The sequence below is a fragment of the Tiliqua scincoides genome, chromosome 4, assembly GCF_035046505.1.
Source record: "Tiliqua scincoides isolate rTilSci1 chromosome 4, rTilSci1.hap2, whole genome shotgun sequence".
Lineage (NCBI taxonomy): Eukaryota > Metazoa > Chordata > Lepidosauria > Squamata > Scincidae > Tiliqua > Tiliqua scincoides.
This window is the reverse complement of record NC_089824.1, coordinates 16,624,806-16,639,383: the sequence shown is the minus strand read 5'-3', so window position 1 is coordinate 16,639,383 and position 14,578 is coordinate 16,624,806. Positions and strand designations below refer to the sequence as shown.

At 43.3% G+C, this 14,578-nt stretch overlaps 1 long non-coding RNA gene across 1 annotated transcript in view; it reads right to left on the bottom strand.

The window, feature by feature from the left end:
* Positions 1-1,079: 1,079 nt before the first annotated feature.
* Positions 1,080-14,578, bottom strand: part of LOC136649053 (uncharacterized) — a 135,159-nt gene continuing 121,660 nt past the window's right edge. Inside the window, exon 2 of the long non-coding RNA XR_010794362.1 lies at positions 1,080-1,803. This is a non-coding gene — a long non-coding RNA (uncharacterized lncRNA). The remainder of the gene's footprint in view (positions 1,804-14,578) is intronic.

The following is a 14,578-nucleotide window of genomic DNA, read 5'->3' as shown; positions in this document are numbered from 1 at the left end:
CTACCAGACCAAGCCATTTCCTTTGGATGCTACTATTATCTTTCGCTACAAAGAGTTTTGTTTCCAACATATACCAAAACAAACACATTGGACAGAAAGTATTCTCTTGGAGTTCAATGTATGAACATTAAAGCACAACCCGTTGTGTTTTGGCAACCTAGAAACTAAGTGTTGAAGAACAAGGCTCGCTTGGGATGCAACAGTCTTGAGCCGGCTACAGTTAGGTTGAAAGTCAAACGTTTTGCTTGATCTCAGTTCCTTCCAAGACAAAATTTTGTGAGAGCAAGAAGACAGAGACTTGAATTCAAAACAGACAGCCAGGACTGATTCAAAACACAGGAGATGGCCCTTACTTCTGAATACCCCTTGGCCCAAGCCTGTTAATATACTTTGAAGGTGAATTCCAAAGTATCAGTGGCCTTAGGAATTTTCACCTGACAACCTAGTTGTGACCAGCCAGAGGTGACCTGCTTTCCCCCCCAAGTATTGTCATTCCCAACATGGAACCAAATAGCTTCTAAGGATGAAGATAGACATAACATTTGAACAGTTGTCACAAAAGCATCCTCATTCACAGGGTGGCCCTGGGTTTGTAATTTATCTGGCATACATAAATGTGCTTTCGAAAATACAAATATTTCAAACAAGCATATGTAAATGTTTAAGTTTTTTGTAAATGTTCATCTTCCATCTTAGTTTTGTAAAGGCCTTGCAAGTACTGCAAAGCTGTTCTAGATTTAGGGAATGGTACTTGCACTACACAGCAGGTTTTCCCCTGGATGTTCAAAACGTATACCAGGAAATGACATGTTCGTATTGATCACAGTGAAGACACTTCCCAACTGTCCCCACTGCTTTAAAAATGTGACATCTGCCTTCATCCTACAAGGCAAGGCGTTCTTGCAAGAGAAGGACTTTTTTCTCTACTAGTACAGTTTCCTGCACCTGAACAACAGAAGTGAGGACCAATCTGTAATATTGAGGGGCAAGTGAAACAAAGATGCTCTTTTGATCTACTATCTCTGTGCATCAAGTGTCAAAACAGCCATGTCCAGACAAATGACCAAACCAACTTTGCATTAACCAGTGAAGAAGCACACATGGTGAGCTATATTTAGGGGAAAATCCCAGTGCAGGAACCAGAAATGTTTAGGATGCACTTTCCCATAACACTACCAAATCTGCTCGGAAGTCTGTGAGGAGATCACATATGGAATGATGATATCGTAAGATGGAATACCTCTCAGTTGCACTACGAACACGTACGGGATACGCTTACATTCCTACCTGGAAGTTAGGGTGTTTGCAAACATTTCCACTGAGTGTGCAGAGATGGTATTTCCCACCCACCCCCAGCATCATGCCATCTGCATACCTAGTATAATCCCATAGTTGCCATGCTAAAAAACAAAAAACCAAAAGAAAACCCCAGAACTTTTCGTGAAGGGCACAGAAAGTTCCCAGTGGGAAAACAAAGTTTATGCACAGTGATGAAAACTGGGAGCAGCGTCCCAGACAAAGGATCTCCCAACCACTAGCCGGAGAAAGTTAGCGTTGCTGTGTTAGGACGCCGCATCAGAAATTCCATAAGCAAATGGAGACTTTTCTGGGCCTGCCCCATTGATGAGATGGGATGGATTTTGGTTAACGCTCCAGGTCTCGGTGGGTGTTGTCTTCTGGCAGCGCCGTTGCTTATGCTTTCATGTTTGTTCTTTTTCACGAAGGAAAAGTTTGCTTTTGTATTTTCTGGCAGGGCAGCAGCTTTAGAGGCTGGTAACATTTATGGAGAAGTCTCTGCTGAGGCTGTCAAAAAATAAAAACAGACAGTAAATACAAGCTTACCTCAAAGCAAGGCAATTACAACATGTTGTGGCTGAAACAAAAAGGTCAGAGTTATGCTATGCAAATTGTACAACTGCTGGAGTGCTCCCAGGCAAATTTTTCCTTCTACCCCTACATTCCACCCTCACACTTTACTTTACAAATTACTTAATTATTTCACTGACTACAGATCAAACTGGAAGGTTTTTTTTTTTGCCAAAGTATTTTTTAATGCAAAATACATATAAATTAGTGGGCTCCATTAACATACTTATACTTAAACCTGAACAGTCATTCCAAAACCTAATGGGTTGCATTCTAAATGCATGTGTGTGTGTGTGTGTGTGGGGGGGGGGGGAGTTCCTACATGGAAACTTCCCCACTGTAACACTTTGTGGTCCTCAAGAAAATCCGTGCTTGTCAAAAAAAGAAAAAATCCACTCTTGAGAATGTGGGATCTTTCAGGAGCAGGTGGAATCACTCAGCTCAGCTTGTCGGCTGCTTCAAGGTCTCGCCATTCTCAGACATTCAGGGAGCTGCCGGTGTCCTCGAACTGGCGACCTTCTGATGTTATCTTTGGGCTAACGGAGGTTCTATCCTCTAGACCAGACCTCCTGCCCATGAATAGAGGTACGTTCCATTTGTGCAAAATGCACTAAAGATGCAGCCTAACAAAAATGCTTCATCTGTTGGATAACAGTTTATGCATTCCTTTGCTGTTTCTAACAACATTGGTCAGTCTTACCATAAATACTAGATCCCAGGCCTCCCTAATACTGATTGACTATTTCCCTTCTCCAAGCTTGCCACCATCTTAGCTGCTGGTATAAGATGCATTACATTTTCTAGATCCTTTGGTATAGCAACCATTTTTAGATATCAAAAAGTATCATTCACCATCACACAAAAAAGAAACACACCAGTATATATCTAATAAAATTCAGAATTACTATCTAATAAGGTATGGTTTTAGGATAATTCCAAGAGAGATGGCACAAATTTGCTCCAACATAGCCTACAACATGCATAATTTTCTCCAATATCTTCAGTATATATCATTGACTATTGCCTATATCTGACATACTCAATTCACAGCCCAATCCTATGCATATCTATTCAGAAGTCCCATTACATTCAATGGGGCTTATTCCCAAAAAATGCTTACGAGATTTCAGCCTTACGGCCCAATTCTATTAGTTACTTATGCTACGAGAACAAGTGTTCCAGTGGCGTAAACAGGTTTATGTCTGTCAATGTGATAGTGCTGATGAACACCTCCTGGCTGTCACTGCAAATGGCGAGCAGCCGTGTCTACATGACAATGTACACCAGATTCCCACTGCCACTGGTGGGACCATGAGGGGGTTGGGAGGGAGGCGAGGAGAGGTGGAACAGGGAAGTGATGGGGACAGGAAGGTAGATTAGACCTGGGAAGGGGCATCTCCAGTGCCTGCCAAATCCTAACCCCCTTCCCAGGAGTTATCCGCCTTCACAGGCCAACATGGACTTGTGCAAGTAATATATTTGGCTCAGGACTGAGTTGACCCAAGGCAGCAGTGACGGCTTACCCCAGGGGAACAAGAAGACCACCAGATGCCAAAAGTGGGATGTAGTAGATGTCATGTTGGTGCTTCGGCATTGCAGCGTTGGGTGTTAGGTAGGATTGGGCTGTCTAACTGAGATACAAAATGAACAAGATCTTGCAGAAGGACACATAAAGACCACAATGCTATGCACACTTCCCTGGGAGTAATTCCCATTGAATATAATGGAGCTTACTTTTGAGGTGACAAACTTAGGATTGTGCTGTAAGATTCATACAAAAATTTACTATAGGAACATTTCAACAAATCCAGATTCCTATTTTCTCATCAGATACAGTTCTTCCATTTCCCAAATGAAACTGGAATCTTATGTTCCAGAGAAATGTGATGCTCAAAACTTGTTTGTTCTCTCAGTTTGTTGAACTACAGTTTATTTCCTTAATAGCACAGATGCCAATTGAGGGTATTCGTATGGATTATTCAGGGCCCAGCTTACTAGGGCTGAACAACATAGCATAAACTGATATTAACTGCTTTTCTCATTCCTGAATCAAGCAAGTCTGCCTAGAAGTCCAACACATGATTTTCAGATGAAATGGCTTATCCCAAGTTAAGTCAATGTGATCTCTTACAAGTCGATCTCCCACTTCTGCTTACAATCTAGAGACAACCAGGCAGAATGTATGCAATTTTCAACAATATATCAGGATCCCTTCCAAGCGGTGCAGAATGAACAACCTTAATGTTCCCCTAAAGTACTCCCAGGATGCCAATATTCTGAGGATTTGGCCTGTTGTGTCTTGCTGCTTAATTTTTACAAAGCTCAACAAAGAGACATGTTATTAATTGCTGCAACATTTTAGATGATGGCCAAGGCAAGGACAGCTGCCAATTTACCGTTGCAAGTTAAACATTTACACTTCATTTTACTCTGGCAAATTTCCCCCTCCCTTCCCTTTACACTCAAAATGCACAAAGAGTTGTAATTAGACACCCTGCCCATAGGTGTTTTACATGTACTCACTGATAAAGGCTCACATCAATAAAATATACCCCAGAAGAGCCATGGATTTTAGCCAGCCAGTAGATACACTGAAGAACAGTGTGTTGAAAGAGCTACGCCAGCAAGCCAATATGGATTGCTGTCAAGGAGGCTTCAGGAGAGACAGGACAAGGATAGCTCCAGGTTCCAAGAACTTTCCCAGGAACACATCAAGGTAAAAGTACTACATGGTTTTGATTTTCACGAAACGGTGGAACGTCTGGGAGACGTAAGCTTCTGAAGGCAAGCAGCATTTCCAAAGCTTGCCTCCTGCACACAAATCCAGATATTGTCACAAGTATTCTGATTACACGCTGTTCCAATAAAGTACTTCCTGATAAGCAGATTCAACACAGTATAAGTTCAAAGGTTGCCCCAAATGGCTCTGTAAAGGACAGAGCATCATACTGCTGACTTTGTTTTCTAGATCAGATGTGGAGTTTGGAGACAGTCATAATAGGGACTGTGTATTTACCATATGATTTAAATAGGGGAAATTCTCATGAAAGGAATTCATGTTTAATTAAAAAGCAGAATGATATGAATATGTAAATTAAGCTGGTCTTATCCCAAGTCAGGCCACTGCTCCATCCCTCTCCTCTGGCAACAGTTTTCAAAGTAAGGCTGTTCCTTGCCCTGCAACCTGAGGGCTTTAAAGACACCTGGGAGCTGTGGCCACAGCTTTTTCACGAGGAAGTTGCTTCAATCGCCATATAAGGTGGCTATGCCATACCCCCAAAACTAGAGCCAATTGGGCAAAATCGATGCCATTTTTTGATCCAGCACCCCAAATATACTCAAGAACAGGTCTAGCTTTTGAGACAACAAAATGTGTGTAGGTGTGTGTAATGTATCACTTTGTAATCTGAAAAACACAGTTACCAGGCACTTCTCACGAGATGTGGCATCAATGCCTGCTCTTTGCTATGCTATCAAGAAGAGCCAATCATACAACCTCTCATTGTCCAACCTTCACTGTCCTCTCATTGTCCAACCCTTTAACTGGCAAGATTTGAAAAGTTGCATCTAGTTTTCAGACCAAAATCAGGCCAAGTTTAGGAGTGGAATATTAGATCTTCGTCTTTAAGAGATATCAAAAGGAGTTTGTTGTTTGTGAGGCTAGATGATCAAACGTACAGGATGTAACTGGGAAATGAAACATTTCTGGGAGAATGAAAGTCTAGGCAGATGCTCTCAGCAGGTAGCCTTTTGTAAAGCCAATTAGTCAGAGGTTATTGCAGCTGCTCTACGAAACATGATTGGCTCGCACCAGAAGCAATTGAAAATTTGCAGATCCAAAAGATATTCTAGTAAACGACACACAATGTCCTCAAGTAATTAGAGCAACAAATGACTCACATCATCCTTACTTGTGAAAAACACCATTTTGTGAATTATTACAAAGAGAAACCTTCGGCTGTTTTACAAAGGTAAGGCAGATGAGAGAGCACCTTGACCTTTTTGTATGGGAACTTGTTTATTTGGCAGTTTGCCCTCCTGTCCTCTGGCTTCCTGGTAGGAATCGCATATCCTACATCCAACATCAGAGGAATTTCCAAAAAACCCTGGTGCAGATGACTCTGACCTATGTTGAGGTCAATTCACATGACCAGCTAGCGTGCTAAGGGCTAGCTCGACTAGTCCCACCTTGCAGCTCATCATCTATAGAAGCCATCATGTGACTGTTTCATAATTGTCCTGCTGAACACACACCCCACAATACACATCCAAAGCTCAAAATCAAACGGTCTCCAACATTTCCTTCATTGGCAGGGACAATTCCTTGCACACATCACCATTAGATGGCATTGCAACAAATGGGGAAGCTTGGTTTGGTCTGCATGGGTATCTATTGATAAGAGGGGGCAATTTTCAAGTAACTGGAAATTTGAATATGCATGTTGGTGGTTAATACACTTTGCTAAAGTTAACGTCTCCTGCGAAGGCAGCTCAGGACTGTATTGGACAGGAATAAAAAATGCCAGAGGTATCTGTTGAAAGGCTCAGAAGTATAATTTTGTAGTTGCAGAGCGTACAATATCAGCAAAGGAGATGTTAGCGTTTTTAAAAGAGCAACAGCATTGCCTTCAAAGAGATTTAACATTGTTCAATCAATGTATGTAGACAACATTTAACTTGCAGACAATTTGCTTTTTGGTGATTATGCACCATCAGGAAAGTGGGAAACAGCCTTGACTTGGTGGTTTATATTTATGGACATGGCCGGGTCTTCTGGGTGAGGTGTTTAATTCCTCTGCAGCCTTTGGAAAAATTGCTGACTGGGCCGTCAGATGCTTTAAAGGTCTTTTTTTTTCTCCGCAAATACATTGTAGCAAACAGCATTTTCTGGCCTAGAGAATGGCTTGTGCAATCTTGAAGGCAGACCATTACTTTAGTGCACATGTTAAGGCTTTCACTCTATTTTAACTTTTATGAGCGTGACAAAAGAATGACAAAAAACAGAGTTTAAATGCTTGCTCTCTACTCACTTCCCTTTCATCCTCAGTCAATTTCACACCCGTTGCAAAATGCAACGGCAATATTTACTTTCAAAATCCTCCAATCTCTTTAAGCCATTTTGAGGTTTTCATGCTAATGAATGAATGAATGAATGAATGAATGAATGAAAAACCCTACAGAGGCCCACCATGATTGATATTAATCACTTGCATAGGGTATACGAGGATTAGGGCCAAACTGGACATGCTGGGGACAACCCCTTTAGCTAAAGCCTACATCTGCCTTAACACATTAACAATGGGGGTAGGGTGGTCCAGTTTTTTCAGCAAAGGGGAACTGAGTCAACCCTGCACATGCCATTTGTCTTCTTCCCTCTTGCTCAGCTCACTTCTGGGATCAGAGCTTGGCTGAGGAAAAACATGGCTGAGAGGGGCAGACAAAAGGAGAGGTCCATACCTTTTACTATTGAATTGGATGCCTTCCCTTTTTCTCTGTGACTGGGAAGATCCAGATTTACACACAGGGGTCTGCGACCATCACACTCAGCTTGGCCCTTAATGAAGATAGGAAAGGAATATAGTATTTGCTGCCCCCCCCTCCCCAATTTAGTTATCCCTTATTCGGCTGACTTAAACTCTGCTGAGACCCAACACAACGCATTTCAGACAATCAAAAAAGGGACTCTTAGAATCTCTTCCAAACAAAATGTCATGGTAGACAAACCTACAATTCAAGTGAAGCTGAATGTTCAAAGCCAAGCCATTCAAGGAACTTTGGAAACAAAAGTGTTCAAACGTTTAGGGCCTTTTATCAAGATTTAAACCATCAAAGAAAATCAATCCCAAGGATTTACTAGGATGAATACTTAGCACTGATATGTTTGAGATGCATTATTTCCATAATCCTTATAATCACCATGTAAGGGCCCAATCCTATTCAACTTTCCAGAGCTGATGCAGCCGCAATGCAGCCCTGAGGTAAGGGAAAAATGTTCCCTTACTTGAGGAGGCCTCTGTGACTCACTGCAGGATACAGCACATGCCCCATTGGCACAGCTGTGTCAGCACTGAAAAGTTGAATAGGATTAGGCCCTATCAGGGCTAAATTGGGTTCAGTGGTCAAGGTGGAGCCAGAAACCAGGTCCTGGGATGAAGCCCTATATGGGGTTCCCCCTGATGCCCTCACTCACTACTTGAAGGAACATTGGGTGCCACCATCACCACCAGTACCACTTCAAGTATTGGGCTAGGTGGACCCTCTCATGGGCACTAATAGGGAAGGAGGGATCTGGAGGCAAAGGAATTTGGAGGGAAGAAGGAATCTGGAGGCAAAAGGGTGAACCCCCTCTGCCATGGCCCCAATCCAAACCAGGTCCAACCACTGCTGCTATATGAAAAATATGTCACAAGTTCAAATGCGGAGGCCCCACATCACAAGTAGTTTAGCCCCCAGACACTCACTTTTGCATCAGTTGTGAGTCTTTGAGCCTTCTGAAAGGGAATCCAGGTTCTCTGAAAAGAGATAACTCTGGGTTTGTTTATGAGGATCTTTAACCTCAATTTTTACTGCATGTCAAATCAATCAATTCTCAGGCCAGTTGTTGCCCAGGTTCCAACTCATTGCAGACATTATGGAATACATAGGTAAATTGCTTCTTACATGTGCGTTTTGGCCATACCCAAATGCAGGCTTGTCTTTCCACCCATAGTCTACATGGATTTTCTTTTACCAAAAAGATCTATGCAAAGAGATGTATCTATATGAATGAATGAATAAACCTTTATTAGGCATAGATAGAGAAATCATAAAAGCAAACATAATTAGTCCTAATCCCGTTTATCAAAGTTAAGATACGAAATTACTAATAAAACATTTACAGTTCAACATAAAATATCAACATTTTTGACAAATTACATTAAGAAGGCTTAGAAATTGCCAAAAGTAAAAATTTAGACACTCCCTCTAGCACATCTGGTGAGCAGTCATTTAGGAGACACTTCAGTTTTGCCTCTTCCGAAAGCCTATTCATTTTGCCGAGAAGTGGAGTCATGTAAGTGTGGCGGGATCTAGTGTGCAGAGGACAATAAAAAAGAATGTGTATGATTGATTCAACATTTCCCAAATTACAAGGGCAGAGGCATTCTTTATATGGTATTTGCTTATATCTGCCTTCTGTGACCTTGGATGGAATCTTGCCAAGGAGATTGCACGACGTTCAGAAGGGTTGATCAGAATACTCAGATAAGGAGCCATTTGCCCATACTTTAGCGGGACAGAGAAATTAAGACGGGAGCAAATTCTAGAAGCAAGTTCAAAGAGGTTTTGTGCCTCAATGTCTAGCATTCTTTGCTTTACCCTTTGATAAACTCCAGGGAATGGATAGAAACTTAAAAAATCCAATGAAAAACCAATTGATTCGATTTTTGATTTAACTTGGCTATACCATTTAGAAGAACCAGACTCAGTTAGCATTCTGGATAGGAGACTGCCTGGTTTCACTTTATAATGTAATTTGAGCCAATAGCGTATGGTTAAAAGCCATGCTCTTGATACTAAGAGCGATTGTCCAGTCTCCAAACATAATGCAGAGTATGGTACAGATTTAGGTAAACCCAGGATAGCCCTCAAAAATTTAGCTTGGATACTCTCAAGGGTGTGATTTATAACACTAATCCAGATAGGGCACCCGTACAGGAGCTGTGCCAAAACCTTGGCATTAAATACCTTGAGAGCAGCTGGTATATAACGATTGCCCTGACTAAAAAGGAATCGATTGGTGCTCTGCAAAGTGACATGGGCCAAGTTGGTAACCAATTTTTGATGAGTACCCCAGCAAAGATTGTAGTGGAAGTGTATCTATATTTCACAATAATCTATGGGAATCTTGTGTCTATTCAGAATGCAGTCTGCCATACCACACAGAGGAGCAGCACAAAGGCATCAACTGTTCCAGAAGCCGTTTGCAATCACCTCTTGTTGTTAGCTGCCTGACCACCCCAGGTTTTCTGTCTGCTACTTCGCAGTGTGTTCTGGGACATCCTCCTGCATCTTTCATTGTGAGCCAAATGGCAAAGGTTTATAATCACATAACTTGAACCATCCAAAAGACAATTAAAATGTGGAGATGGTTGTTTCACAATGAGATTATGTCATTACTCAGGAATTTTTCCATGAGTGTTAAAAAGATGGATATCGTTTGGTCTGTGTGTAGCCGGTGATTCCATGGGCACACACAACAACAAAGTGGAGAAAGAACACACTCTCCTCCATTGTTGATTCCCTCCCTGATGTGTGATCCTGTAAACCAAATTTATGGCTCAAGGCTTTTATTCAGTGTGCCAGAATCTGAAGTCACTTCACATTTTGATTAACATCATCAGGGATTCTTTGCTTGTTCTCAGGCTCAAACTGAAATTGACAACTACTGATGGTTACCAAAGAAACTTGGATCCTGACAGATCTATATATATATTTAAAGTTTACCACAGAAATTCAGTCTATAAAGAGTGAAAAGTAGATTGAGAACCCAATCCTGAGCTCAGCGTGCCAGCTCACCACTGGCGAGCACTGTCGCAAACATGCTGTAAGACACGTTTGCGGGCCCTAGTGCTGGTGCTTTGCCGTTGCTAATCCAGCACTGGCTGGTGCTGGGCAAGCACCGGAGCTCTGCCGCTTGGTGGTCATGTGGACCACTGAGCAGTGGAGAGGTAGGTGGAGGTGTGGGGGAGGTAGGGAGGAGGTGTTAGGGGGAGGAGGGAGGCAGAGGGAGGGCGGGGAGAGGGTGGGGAGGAGGTGTGCTAGGAGAGGGAGCAGGGTGGGAGGGAGGCAGGATCGGTGGAGCTTTGCTCTACCATATTCAGAGCTTCTGTGTTGGGCTGGCTGCCCAACACAAGGCTCTTGATTCTACCCCGACCTCTGGGTTGCTGTAGAATCGAGTAGCCCCATTGCGGGGCTACTCACTTTACAAAAGTCCCTGTCTCCTGAGGAGCTGCTGGTGGTTGCCTTGAGCGCATTTTCTGCATTGTTGCAGCCTTGCACTCTGGGCAGCTCAGGATTGGGCTGCCCAACAGTTTTCATCACTAGTATTCTTGTGAGTTTGTGCACTTTGGGGGGCTACTTTCAAAAACCTTTTCAAAACACCACATTTTTTAATGCATGTGGTATTAAAACTGCATGTGACCATGGAATGGCACATCTGTAATTGTCAGATGATCTAATCATCCGCAGGACCAATGGACTTGAGACTTAAATATCTGCAAATCAGCTGCCAAATATCAAGTCTACAGGCACACAGCTTTGCCATAAAATGCTTCTTCCTGTGTCAGCTCCTACAATAGGGCTGTTTCAGTCATATAGGAGGAGAATGTAACCAAGAATGCAAGTTAGCAACATTGGACGTTGAACATTCCAGAAACAGCACATAAGTCTGTACTCCTGGGCTCCTTCCATCATACCTGGACTCATTCAATCAGCAATATTAAAGCTTTTTCCGGAATCTGCTGTGACACTGCAGGGAGTTGTGAGATGCAGTGTCAGAGCAGCTTCAGATAGAACAGGAAGGCAGCACAAAATGCAACTCCTTACTCTTTGGATTCCATCACATCTGATAGACCTGGAACCAGTTATCGATGCTCTGGCTTCTTGTAGGCTACACAATAATCTGTAACTGGGGCTGCCTTTAAAATCAGCCAAGAAATGGGTGCAAAATGTGGCTGTCAGATTGTAAACCTTGAGTCAAAGGGATGGAGCTAATAACTCCAGTCTCATTTCATCTCTACTGGCTGCCTATTTGTTTCCAAAGTCAGTATTGGTACAATAATAGTCTTCAAAGCCCTACATGTTTTAGGACCAGGGTAAGAACTGCCTGTTCCTAAAAAAGAATTTTCACATCTTGCCTACACAGGAGATATGGAAGCTGACTTGCATCAGGAACTTATGCACCACCCAAGTGGTCTAGATCCAAAAAGTGTACTGTGGGTGTGACAGAGAATTGAACTGCTAGGAAGCGCAAGGCGCTTGCATGCCTTCCTTCTAAGTTTATGATCTGGTTTCAGGTTCTGGGATGCTTTCCCTTGTTCCAAGAGTGGCACAAATCCTCCAGCCAGGCTTGTCTGCAAATTACCTTCCAGGTTCAAACACATGAAGAAGACAAATGTTATTGTTCTGGCATGGTTGCTGGTTGTGCTGCCATAGGAAGGAATGGCATCAACTGCCTGCTTCACATATACATAATATAGCTCAGTAACTTCAGCTCACTTAACTCACCCAAGGCCACAATCCTAACCAACTTTCCAACACTGACATAAGGGCAATGCAACTCCAAGATAAGGGAACAGCATTGCCCTACCTTGAAGAGGCCTCCATGATTGTCCCCCAACTGTAGGATGCAGCATATGCCCCACTGGCACAGCTATGCCAGTGCTAGAAGATTGGTTAGGATTACTCCCTAACTCACCTATAGCTCACCTAACTTGCCACCTGATTTCAGATGATACAGCTGAGCTGGCCCCTTCACTGTGCCATTGAGGTGTGCACAAATATGTCCTAGTTCAGCTCCAGGATGCTTTCCAGGTTCTTCTAAATATGTGTGGGAATCTGAACCCAACCTCACATGTGACCCGAGGAGGACATTTGGATGAACCTCCCCATGCAAACGCAAAGCACTTTATGGCGCTTTTGATGGACAGGATTGGGCCATTAGTTTTAAACATATAGACCTGAGCAAGCTAGACAGAGAGAGAAAAAAACATGCTTCTAAACTTACGTTTTATTTCCACCTCAAATTTCCTGTTCTTGCTGAATGATGTACATAAGAACATAAGAACATAAGAACAGCCCCACTGGATCAGGCCATAGGCCCATCTAGTCCAGCTTCCTGTATCTCACAGCGCCCCACCAAATGCCCCAGGGAGCACACCAGATAACAAGAGACCTCATCCTGGTGCTCTCCCCTACATCTGGCATTCTGACTTAACCCATTCCTAAAATCAGGAGGTTGCGCATACACATCATGGCTTGTACCCCATAATGGTTTTTTCCTCCAGAAACTCGTCCAATTCCCTTTTAAAGGCGTCTAGGCTAGACGCCAGCACCACATCCTGTGGCAAGGAGTTCCACAGACCGACCACGCGCTGAGTAAAGAAATATTTTCTTTTGTCTGTCCTAACCCGCCCAACACTCAATTTTAGTGGATGTCCCCTGGTTCTGGTACTTTGTGATTTCTTCCTTCGGATAAAAAGGCCATCCTAAAGCTAGAGCTTATAGACAGAACATCTCAGGTAACATTAATGGACTGTGGGTGAGGAAGTCTTTCCAAAGCACTACTAAGTAATTCTTTTCCAGTAAAGGAAGCAACTGCAGTTGTGGATGGCTCATACAGCAGAACATGGCTAATTTATACTAATGACTAGAACACTCATTATCAATTATTGGAGTCAGAATGAGTTTCAGCAAACAAAGGAAGGCTAATGCATCACAAAAGACACTGCATTCATCTGTTTTGACTGCTGTAGTTTGAATTAAAAAAAAAAAAGATACCAAGATCATACCAAGATCCAGGTCTACAGAGCTTGCGTCCTGAGTACACTTCTGTACTGCAGCGAGTCATGGACTCGCCGCTCACAACAGGAGAGGAAACTGAACGCTTTCCACATGCGCTGCCTCCAATGCATTCTCGGCATCACCTGGCAGGACAAAGTTCCTAACAACACAGTCCTGGAACGTGCTGGAATCCCTAGCATGTATGCACTGCTGAAACAGAGACGCCTGCGTTGGCTCGGTCATGTCGTGAGAATGGATGATGGCCGGATCCCAAAGGATCTCCTTTATGGAGAACTCGTGCAAGGAAAGCGCCCTACAGGTAGACCACAGCTGTGATACAAGGACACCTGCAAGAGGGATCTGAAGGCCTTAGGAGTGGACCTCAACAAGTGGGAAGCCCTGGCCTCTGAGCGGCCCGCTTGGAGGCAGGCTGTGCAGCAAGGCCTTTCCCAGTTTGAAGAGACTCTTGGCCAACAGACTGAGGCAAAGAGGCAAAGAAGGAAGGCCCATAGCCAGGGAGACAGACCAGGGACAGACTGCACTTGCTCCCCGTGTGGAAGGGATTGTCACTCCCGGATTGGCCTTTTCAGCCACACTAGACGCTGTTCCAGAACCACCTTTCAGAGCACGATACCATAGTCTTTCGAGACTGAAGGTTGCCAATATATAAGTTTGAATTACAACACAATATCTATCAATACATGCCCCACACTATGTGACTTCTGCTATTAAGGGCCAGGCAACACGTGATGTTACACTGGTCATGAACAGCTAGGCTTCAACAAGAAAATGGACCAGAAACAGTCCTTCTGTATAATACATAATCTATACAATAAAGCTGTGGGCCCCTCGTATGTTCAGAACTGTGGTGTGCAGAGCTAGTTTATTTTAAGCTTTTAAGATTCTTTTAAGTTTCTTTTAATTTTCCCTTACACCATTTTTGTGATGAGCATTGCCTCCTAATAGCTATTTAGCTACTAAATAATTCAGGGGTGTCAAACTTAAGGCCCGTGGGCCGGATGCGGCCCACGGAAGCTCTTTATCTGGTCCTCCGGCTCTCCCAGCACCACAATCAGCTGCTGAGCTGTGCTGAAGTGTCGGTACTGAAAGGACGTCCCACTTGATAATTGGGCTCTCCCATGTCTTGGAAATGTGACCAAGATTTGCACAT